Source organism: Lucilia sericata, unplaced genomic scaffold (assembly GCF_015586225.1).
Source record: "Lucilia sericata isolate MDLA Ls3-8-SP2 unplaced genomic scaffold, ASM1558622v1 Contig001391F_arrow, whole genome shotgun sequence".
Taxonomy (NCBI): Eukaryota; Metazoa; Arthropoda; class Insecta; order Diptera; family Calliphoridae; genus Lucilia; species Lucilia sericata.
The window spans coordinates 28,090-40,000 of record NW_023995331.1 but is presented as its reverse complement, the minus strand read 5'-3'; the positions used below and the strand labels follow the sequence as shown (position 1 = coordinate 40,000).

The following is an 11,911-nucleotide window of genomic DNA, read 5'->3' as shown; positions in this document are numbered from 1 at the left end:
TTTGTTTTGAAAAAGAAAAAAAAAACTCCAAATCAATCAATTATAATTATAAACGTGCAATATTTTTATAATTTGTCCGCTTAACCAAACCATTAAATACAAGTTTTGAATTTTAATTAGAAAAAAACAAACATAACGTCATTTAAAGAAATGAAAAACATATAAAAAAAAAGAAAAAATAATAAGTTGAATAAGAACCACAATTATTTTTAAATAATTGGTATGTAAAATGTGGTTGGTAAACAATTTTTTTTTTCAACATACAATTGGAATTCAGTTTTCATTTTTTATTTTTTTCTTATAATAATTTTCATTAAACCAAACAAACCAGCCAGTCAGCCAGCCGAGCCAAACCAACCAACAAACAACATTGAAGATAAGCTTTCCCAAAAAAATACCACATAGTTTACACGCATAACTACTTTTCTAAGGCCAAAAATATGTATTTAATTTTATTTTATTTTTTTCATTACAAATAAAATTAGAATATGTGTTCAAGCAAGATAAAATGCCAAGTAAAAAAGAATTTTACATGTCTATATAATTTATCTCTTAAAATGAGGATTATAATGTTTGTTAGTTTAAAAAAAAAAATTATATATATTTTGTAACTATAACTGTATACGGAATTCTTTTTTCTTTCATATATTATGGACGTCATAAGATTATGTTAAATTATGGTGGTTGTACAGGTTCATAAAAACAGCGTTTACACTAGACAAAGTAAACGTCTTTTTTATAAGAAGAAAACTGCTTATTTACAAAGAATATAAAGGAAACATGAAAAATACCATTTTGGTTCGGCAGATTTTGATGATCCTTTAGGATTTAGTAGTGATCGTTGGCTGAACTAGGAAATAATTTCTCCAAAAGCCTGGAGAATGAAGAAGAAAACTTCTTATTTACAAAGAATATAAAGGAAACATGAAAAATATCATTTTGGTTCGGCAGATTTTGATGATCCTTTAGGATTCATTAGTGATCGTAGACAGAACTAGGAAATGCTTTCTCCAAAATCCCGGATAATGAAATGATCTCATTACTCTCAATTGTGATTAGCAGAAAACATGAAATCATGGCAGTTTTCCTTTGGATGGATTTTGGAAAGCTTGTAGAGGTACCATTTTCACAGTTGATAAGGTTTCTCAACTATCTTCGCCTGCGATAAGAGCAAGGAACTTCTTCAGTGACAAAATGAGTTTGGGTCAAAGTTAAATGTTTGTTTGTCTCAAGATCAAACTGCGAAGCTAGGGGGTTCGTCAGCTTTGTGAGGAGATCTATTTAGGAATCGCCTTCGCATGCAATGTTAAGAGAAGAACAAGGAACTTCTTCAGTGACGAAATGAGTTTGGGTCAAAGTTAAATGTTTGTTTGTCTCAAGATGAAATTGCGTAGCTATGGGCTTCGTCAGCTTTGTGAGGAGATCTATTTAGAAAAATGCTCATCTCTACCATGTGAAATACTGGCATTCATTAAGGAAACGATATGGTTAAAAATCAAAGGTAAGCAGAAAACCTAAAACGGATTTCGATAAGGAGGAGCTATCAAACTAGCACTTTCAAAAGGAACCACATAAGTTATGCTTGAGTTGCAAATGTTGCAGCATTGTCTACATTTTTCTGATCTTGTTTCGAACCTAAGAACTATGCTAAAGAGACAGATCTATATAATGTTTGTACCACAAAAGCACTAACTGTCCTTCTACTGAAGAGTTAGTATCGATAACTAGCAAGGCTCCAACATAACGTATTGGCATCCAAGTTAACTTTGCATGCAAGTACAGACCGGAAACATCATCCCCTCCAACACATTAATCGAAGGAAACTGAACATCAACTACTGTTTGATGGCATCAGTTAAATAGTAATATAACATAAAGGCATACATGGTTACTGGAGATATGAGTATTATCTTCCTGTTATTTGGGTTTCAAACACAAGTTGATTCCGAAACGGTTTTTGACAATAAAATAAGAATAACTCCGGTTGTTGGAGACTCCATTTAAGCTCTCGTGATGCCGCAACACTGGTAACTCCTCCTTGCAGCCACATTGAGTTATGGAAGAGACGCAGAGTGGAAGATTGGAGAAACACTTCATAGTTGGATTTTGTGATTGACATCTGAAATAATTCCTTCTAATCATTCACCAAGAATAACTAATAGACTTCAGACGTTAAGAACAAGGTCCTAATATTTAATTACAATTTTGAAGAATGAGGTTATTAGGCTGGTCTCTCTGACCCACAACAGCATGCAATTCTTCCGATCTAAACATGTGGAGAGTCAAGGATATAAGATATGCTAAGAGAGCAACAAGAGAAACTCTTCTATTCTCAAAAGGAAAAACTGAAGGACTAGGAAAATTGAAGGAAGCTCTCGAATATAAAGTCTTAAATATTTGGATTTTTCATCGTTTACTGAAATGTTCATGTAAATGTTACATGAACCTATGCATCTATCGTCTCTTTTGTCTAGGCTAAAAAGAGACCAGAGTTTTGAGAAGCTTAGTTGTTGATGCAAAAGGAAATGCAAACCAAGATCATTTAGTTTTTCACTTCCTTATTAAAAGAGGCATCCAAAGTTTGACTGAACGGAACACTCGTGTCTTGGTTGTTGCTCTTATAGTTTACTCAGTCTAGTTTAAAGAGCGTCAAGAGCCTTATTCCGCAATTCCCATTCCTGGTTGATGGTGTTCGAGGAAAATTGAAAAAGTCTTAATATATACATATGTAGCATAAAAGAGAGGGAGTGCCTAGAACACTCGTAACTTGCTTGTTGCTACTTTCGTTTGCCCGATCCTTGTTCCGTAATTTTCACTTCTGAATGATAGATTACAAGGAGAAATGAAAAAGTCGAATGATGAAGAAGATACAGCTGAACAGAAAGTAAAAAATATTCCCAAGACAAACACGATCATGTTTTCAATTAGAGGGAATGATTGTGTTGAGAACCCTTTAAAATTCTTATTGCTGAGGATTATACCAGTTCTTCAAATTGGAAATATCAATTGCAGATCATAGCAGTTAAGTTCAACAAACACATTCCATAAAAGATCAAAGGGGATTGGGGTTATCCCTGGAAATTACGGATTAGTCATGTTCTTCAAGTTAATGAAGCGAAGAATACTGGAACAGTTAGAGGCTGTAGTGAAGACTGTAAAAAGACAGACTTTCTTTCAAACTATGTCCTGAAACTTTCTACGATATAAATTTTGATTGTAAAGAGATTGTAGCTATTCTTGGAAATGTGGAACCAAGATTTCGTTCAATGTAAACGCCTTACTTTATTTTCACTTGTATGTACAATTAGAAATGGGCATAGTTTGTATGTTTTGCTTTTTTTTGCGTGTTAGAACAAGTTGTAAGTTATTATGGCATATACACGCATATCAATTACAATGCCAACAAAAATAATAATAATAATAACAGCAACAACAACAAGAACAACATAACTAGAATAGAAGAAGAATTGCAACAATAATAAAAACAAACGCCACTTTTTTTTTGTTTGTTCTGTTCTGTTCTGTTTTTTTTTTGGAGAGGAGAGTATACTTGGTGGACTTTAAAATGTACAGTTTTTGCAAATGTCAGAGCAACCAAATACATGAATAACAATAACAACATACATACATATTTATACATGTAACAATAAGTGTATATGTTATTGTTTTGTATAAATGTTAAAGAAATCATGTCGTTAAACATAAACGTTATCAATTACAATAAAACATGTAAGGCTTTGTTGTGGTTTGTCCTCCTGTTTCCCACCACCCTAACACCCCTCTTTCTTAAGCAGCAGAAGTTTTGATTCTTCTTCTTCCTCTTTTTGTTTCAGCATTGTAGTAAAGTCAAAGTTGTTGTCATCATTTTAGTCTTTTACTAGGTCTGTGTCTAGTTTTCTGTTATTTTTATAACTAATAAAAACATCAACAAAGACAGAGAGAGAGAGAGATAGAGAAGTAAAGAGTGCATAAACTATCAACATCTTTAATAATAATAAATATTAGTTTTAAATTGTAATGAAGATAACAAAAACTACCGTTATTGTGAGTTTTATTGTGCAGTGACAGTAAAATTAATCAAAAATCATTAGGAATCGAAAAAAAGAAGTAAAAACAGCTGAATTATAAAACTAACAAGTATTATTAAACCATTTTTCTATAATAAAAATCGTATCAAATGGAATTTTAATCAGTAAAGAAAGCAAGACAACAATTGCAGTCAATAACTGAAACCCATATTATTGAAAGATTTCTGTTGCTGTTGTTGTTGGAGAATGACAACGATGAAAAAAAAATAAATACATGATCACTTCTTGTCTGTTTAATGCCACAACAACAACTACAATAAGAACAACGGTAGCAGCAACAACAACAAACACACCACCACCACCATCAACAACAACAACCATATCAACAATAACAACAAAACTGATCTTTTGTTTATTTTTGATGTCATCGCATTTTGTTATTGCTGCCGTTTTGTTGTCGTTGCTACTGCTTGTTGTTGTTGTTGTTGCTGCTGTTCTATAATTATCAACAAGTATCAGGCATAGGCGCGTCAACAATGTATTATACTACGTTAAAGTAGTAGCAGTATCGTCAGCAGCAGAAATTACAGTAACAAGTCTCTAGTAAAAGTGTTTGATATATTGATATACAACGAATTGGAAATGCTCTACCCATAATGTTTACACTTTAATTTAAAGATATCAACAACTCTTTTTGTTCTCAATAAATAAAACAGTGAATTTTGAGAGTTTTTGTGACAAATTTTTGAATGTCCCCTTCTCTCCCTTGTCTTTGTTACACAGTGCTACCCGAAAGGCTTGTTCGTGAGTTAATTTTAAATTACTTTCCCTAATCCTACTCAAAACTGTCTAGACCTCCATATTCATATCAGTATTTCGATCTCTAAAAAGACAGAACATTCTGACAGTGCGTGTTTATGACTTTTTTGAGTAACAAGCTGACATTTCGGAACTAGGGGAATCTCTAGATGTAGTTTGAATGGATGCTAATTCTCTTTCAATATTCAACGCCTATATTATAATATAGAACACCAACTGATCCTAATGTAAGGATAAGCTTCAGCTTGTCAAATTCGAACTTAGTGCGGTGAAATCTAGCGTATCCGAAAATGATCCTCGAACGTGAAATCTACAATGTTTAATCTCCTGATTAAAAACTGATCTTTAGACGCAGCTGTTAGAAACCAATAACGATCCTCTAAAACCACCATCAAGACTCCAAGCGGGGCAATTGCGGCGTATGCCTTGTCAGAAAAGTCGGAGATCAGTCTTCTTCAAAAGCGTTAGTGGAAAAGAAAAGAACGAAGTCGGATTTCCAAGGATTTACACAAAAATCAGGTGGAAGTTCTCCCAAAACATGATGACTTTAGCATTATCGGTATTTTACATCCATCATGAAATCAAATTACATGAGGAGTCATCTTCGGAACAATCATGCTAATAGAAGCAGTGAGTATGTAGAACAGAGGGAACTATTCCGGCATCGCAAATAAATCCTAAGCTCTTCAACCTTTTTGTGGTACATTAGTAGAAAATAAAGAGTGAGGAATCAAGATCTACATCAGAAGCAACTTGCTAATGGATCTTTAAGTTGGATTTTCGAAACGTCTTGCATTGTCTAAGGAGTTGTGTAAGGAAATTCCCGAGTTCCAACTTCTAGAGACGCATTTATTAAAAAGAAGAGAAGCATCGGAATCAATTTGGTGAAGGACGGCTGTCATCTTTAATAAAAATTCAAAACGACTTACGTTATCAAAAGGGTTATGCAAGGAAATGCCCCGAATTCCCTCTTCTAGAGACGCGTTTATGGATAATAAGAAAACGAAATAGGTATCCCAAACTTTGAGATGCCCTAATAGAATTTTCAAAAACTTCTGCCTGGTCTGATGAGAATTATAAGGAATTGGCGCAGTTCCAATTTCTTAAGATGCTGTAGTGAAAGAGAAGTGAACGTGATCAGTATATGTAGTAAACTTTGAACCTTATTGGGACACGTTAGTTAAAAATGACGTGGAATTGAGATCATCATCACAGGCATTTTGGTGGAGGATTGTATTTTCAAAACATTTTGCATTGTCTGATGAGTTATACAAGAAAATGTCGGAATTCCAACATCTCGAGACGTTCTAGAATTTAGTTCTAAAGGCAGATATTGACAAGATATCACATAATTGCCGGAAGATTTCTGCCTACGATCACAGTCAAAATTACTATTTCCCGGAAGTTTAAAGAGAACAATTGATCAGCTGATCGTCACCTTGCTTTGGTAGGGTGTTTAGAAAAGAAAAACCAAGCCATTCTACTTGTTTTTTTTTTGTCATTATCACCATTGAAGCCATAACAAAAGCAAATTATCTTTTGTTGGACAATGTTTAGACGTTTTTTTTCCTCTACACCATCCTCTTTGGCTTTAGAAATTTTCCTGGTTTCCAGTTTCTCTTGCTTTAAGACTTTTTTTCATAAACTGATCTTCAGTTAATGTCAAAGTGAGAATTAGAACATTAAACAGTTTAAAGCAATTAGCAAGTTCTTTAAAGTTAGAGGAAGGAAGGAAGTTGTAAAGGAAACCACAACCTAATACATACTTATTTAACTTTTTTTTTTTTCTTTCATTCTATCTTTCAATTTTAATTAAATTATTGTGATAATTTATAGATAAATAAATAATTTATTATAAAATATTATTTAATTATGCAAAATTGTTATTGTTTCGTTTTAAGAGACCAAATGACGTCAATTGTTTTTATTTTTTTTTGCTATTGTATTTTTGTTGTTTTCTGACTGCAAAAGTTGTTGTATTTCTTTTAGCTAACGGCACATATCGTGCATAACGTTTTTGCGCATGTGCACAGATTTTTTTTACTTATGTTTGTTGCTTTTTGTGTGTGTGTATGTTTTTTTTAACAATTTTTCAAATGCTTGCAGCCAAAAACCAGTAATGAGGAAAAAAACTAAAACAATTGTTATACATAAATAAATGAAAAAAAAACAACAATAAATATTAATTTTTTTAACTAGTTAAGCTTTCAACAATAGTTTTTTTATAATAATTAACTAACAAAAATTATGAAAAAAATATAATTTTAATTTGAATTTACTAGAAAATTATATACTACGTCTCCTCGTACTAAATTGTTAAAGTTCAACGAAGCTTAACGTGGTTTATTGTTGTTGTAGCTTTTTTAATTTTTCAAAACAAGTGAAAATCTATTAAAGTTTAAAATTTCACTTGATTTTTTGTTATTTTTTTATATCAAATATGAATAAATAATGCCCATACTCAATTGCGGTAAAACGGATAGATTAAGGATAGATAGATGCCCATAGATATCAATCTGCGGTTAGATAGTTTAGATCGGATGTAGATAGTGATAGTAGATAGATAGAGTAGAGATAGATAGATCCGAGATAATATAGATAGATAGATAGATAGATAGATAGATAGATAGATATAGAGATAGATAGATAGATAGATAGATAGATAGATAGATAGATAGATAGATAGATAGATAGATAGATAGATAGATAGATAGATAGATAGATAGATAGATAGATAGATAGATAGATAGATAGATAGATAGATAGATAGATAGATAGATAGAGTAGATAGATAGATAGATAGATAGATAGATAGATAGATAGATAGATAGATAGATAGATAGATAGATAGATAGATAGATAGATAGATAGATAGATAGATAGATAGATAGATAGATAGATAGATAGATAGATAGAGTAGATAGATATATATATAGATAGATAGATAGATAGATAGATAGATAGAGATAGATAGATAGATAGATAGATAGATAGATAGATAGATAGATAGATAGATAGATAGATAGATAGATAGATAGATAGATAGATAGATAGATAGATAGATAGATAGATAGATAGATAGATAGATAGATAGATAGATAGATAGATAGATAGATAGATAGATAGATAGATAGATAGATAGATAGATAGATAGATAGATAGATAGATAGATAGATAGATAGATAGATAGATAGATAGATAGATAGATAGATAGATAGATAGATAGATAGATAGATAGATAGATAGATAGATAGATAGATAGATAGCTAGCTAGATACATAGCTAGATAGATAGATAGATAGATAAATAGATAGATAGATAGATAGATAGATAGATAGATAGATAGATAGATAGATAGATAGATAGATAGATAGATAGATAGATAGATAGATAGATAGATAGATAGATAGATAGATAGATAGATAGATAGATAGATAGATAGATAGATAGATAGATAGATAGATAGATAGATAGATAGATAGATAGATAGATAGATAGATAGATAGATAGATAGAGAGGTAGATAGATAGATAGATAGATAGATAGATAGATAGATAGATAGATAGATAGATAGATAGATAGATGATAGATAGATAGATAGATAGATAGATAGATAGATAGATAGATAGATAGATAGATAGGTAGATAGATAGATAGATAGATAGATAGATGATATAGATAGATAGATAGGATAGATAGATAGATAGATAGATAGATAGATAGATAGATAGATAGATAGATAGATAGATAGATAGATAGATAGATAGATAGATAGATAGATAGATAGATAGAAAGATAGATGGATAGATAGATAAATAGATAAATAGATAGATAGATAGATAGATAGATAGATAGATAGATAGATAGATAGATAGATAGATAGATAGATAGAGATAGATAGATAGATAGTAGATAGATAGATAGATAGATAGATAGATAGATAGATAGATAGATAGATAGATAGATAGATAGATAGATAGATAGATAGATAGATAGATAGATAGATAGATAGATAGATAGATAGATAGATAGATAGATAGATAGATAGATAGATAGATAGATAGATAGATAGATAGATAGATAGATAGATAGATAGATAGATAGATAGATAGATAGATAGATAGAAAGATAGATGGATAGATAGATAAATAGATAATAGATAGATAGATAGATAGATAGATAGATAGATAGATAGATAGATAGATAGATAGATAGATAGATAGATAGATAGATAGATAGATAGATAGATAGATAGATAGATAGATAGACATAAAGATAGATAGACTAAAGGTATACTAGCAATAGAGAACCAGAGCTGTGAGTTCAGCAGTCTACAAACTCATCTAAAGGCATACTAGCAATAGAGAACCAGAGCTGTGAGTTCAGCAGTCTACAAACTCATCTAAAGGCATACTAGCAATAGAGAACCAGAGCTGTGAGTTCAGCAGTTGTAAGATGATCATGAGGTTGACGCAATCTGAAAAAAAATATACTAAAATCGGGAACAGGTCACCGTGAAAAGGAAAGTTTTTCACAGAAAAGAGTTAGGGCCCTCTTGCCAAGAATTAGAATTTATTTTGCCTCTAAAGCTGTCATCTACATAATTGATATTTTCCGATATTAGTTGTTTTTGCAATTAAATATTATGAAAAAATATTATATTTTCTATTTTAATCATTATTTTCAATGTCTTTCTTTGTAAATTGATCACAAATATTTTTAAACCTTATTTAAAAAATAACGTATTTTTTATTAAAAACTCTTTGTAGAGCTTTTATCCCATTAAGACAACCATCTGGCATTACTGTTTGTATAAAAACTGTTATCTCTTTTACATTTCTCACAACACATGTTAAATATTAATTAGCATTATATTTATCTCTAACAGTTGTATACAAAATCACAACAAGTTAACTGTTAACCAAATAACAGTTTGAGTTGTTTACCTTTTTTTAACAGTTTATTTTTAAACTAAACAGAGTTGTTTATTAAAATTAATGTTAAATTAACATAAACAGTGTTGTTATTTTCATTACGTATACCAGCAAATGTGTATGGGTGGTTAGGCTTTGTATAAGTAAATGATCTTTTGTGAAAACTCTTATACAGTTTTTTTTTTATTCATCTACTACATGACTTGTTTTTGTTATTTTAAAATTTAAATACCGGTCTCTTTTCTGGTTTGAATATTTTTTTTGAGTAATCTGTTTTCTTTTTCCTCTTATTTATTTGTTTATTAATAAAATTTATATTTATTGTGTTATTGAATCTATTTAATGGAAAAATATGTAGTTTTTGCCTTAATTTAATTTATTGCTTTTGTTGACAATTATTAGTCATCGTTAATTATATATTTTTCTAGTTATCTAGTGGAAAAAGAGGGATATTTGTTGGGTTGTTCATTACATTTTAAATATTTTTGCTTTTTGTCTGTATTTGTTGTTGTTATAAGCAACAGGGGAGTTGGCTGTTAAGAAATATTATTCTCATTTTGTAGGTATTTGGACTTTTGTGTAGTTGTTGGCAGTTGTTGCATGTTTTAGTTGCGAAATAAGAGCTGCCAGGTTGAGGATTAAGGGATTTGTTTGAGCTAGTTCAACGGAATTTGTAGGGAAGTTGTATAATTTTAAGATTTTAAATAGGTATTTTAAGGAATTTTTTAAATTTTATCAAATATTTGTCACAGTCCTATGTAGTACATTTTCTTATTTATTATTATCTTTTATCTTCCCTTTCTATGTTGCAATTGTTCCTTTTTAAGAGTTTCATGGCAGCTCTGTCGGGATTGCATGTTGATTTTCTTGTTTTTTATCTTTTCTTTAAATGTTTTTTCTTAGTACAGGGCAGGCATGGAAAATTCAATACAATAGTACTTTTAGTCAGCACATTTTGATACTTAGAAAATAGGTACCCCACGACATTTTCAGTACTTTTTATAGTCCATACTCTAGTCCATAGACTAGTCTATAGTTTCGTCTATAGTGAAGTCTATAGTCTAGTCTATAGTGTAGTGTATAGTCTAGTTTATACTATGGTCTATAGTTTAGTCTAACGTCTATTCTAAAGTCTATAGTCTAGTATATAGTCTGGTCTATAGTCTAGTCTATAATCTAGTCTAAAGTCTAGTCTAGTCTCTAGTTTAGTATATAGTCAAGTCTAGTTTACAGTTTAGTCTATAGTTTAGTTTAGTCTAGTCTATAGTCTAATCTATAATTTAGTCTATAGTCTAGTATATAGTCAAGTCTATAGCCTAGTCTGTAGTGTAGTCTATAGTCTAGTATATTGTCTAGTATATAGTCTATAATCCAGTCTGTAGTCTAGTCTATAATCTGTTTAAATAGTATGTACTATTTAAAAATTTAGATTTCCCATGTCTGGTACAGGGCTCACTCACGTGAGAGAGCTATTGCAGTGTTGTTGTTGTTGCTGTTATTATTAAAGTTTGTTTTGTTTTGAACTCTACTAAATATTTACAGACGATGTTAAGAGTTAGTTCGTTTCTACAGTTCGTAGCAAATCGTTGTCTGTTAACGGGGAGTTGTATTTTCAGTATAAAATTTACACGTACATCGGTTTTCTTTTATATTTTTTGTTGTTTTTTCTTATTATTGCGTGCGTGTGTGTGTTTAATTAGAGTGTGATTTTTTTTGGTGTTGTACTTACACGATCAGTTTTTGTGTAATAAGATTTCTTAATTTAAGATAAAAAAAATTAATAAATTACAAGAAACCAAAGTGTGTCATCTAATAAATTCAAAGTTTAATTAAAAATTTATTAATTCAACTGAAATATTGTAAATTATTTTGTTAATTTCTTTTTAATAAGTTTTTAAGTGTTAATTTTTTTGTGTTTGTGCCAGAGAGAGAAGGAAAACATATGTTGCGTATTTGGTTTAGCTTAAAGACGGGTTTATGATGGAAAATTTAATCTGTGTGTAAAAACTGGCTGTGACGCGTCAATTGTTTAATTTGTAAAACTAGGTTTTTTTATTAAAATTATTTGTTTATTTATGTTATTTAAATGGAATGACCTTTGGGCTATTTGGTTATATTGAAATCAAAACAT

General features: G+C 30.4%; 1 protein-coding gene across 9 annotated transcripts in view; it reads left to right on the top strand.

Annotated features, from left to right (window-relative positions):
• LOC119611210 (cytospin-A-like) overlaps positions 1-11,911 on the top strand; it is a 28,871-nt gene that overhangs the window by 6,620 nt on the left and 10,340 nt on the right. For 2 of the 9 annotated variants that reach the window (XM_037966712.1, XM_037966709.1), the window contains exon 1: positions 11,355-11,639. The exons of 5 other annotated variants lie outside the window; for them this stretch is intronic. The gene's annotated coding sequence lies outside the window, so the exon portion shown is untranslated. Of the gene's footprint in view, positions 1-11,354; positions 11,640-11,911 lie in introns of those variants that run through there. 2 more of the 9 variants (XM_037966710.1, XM_037966711.1) reach the window with 2 other exon arrangements.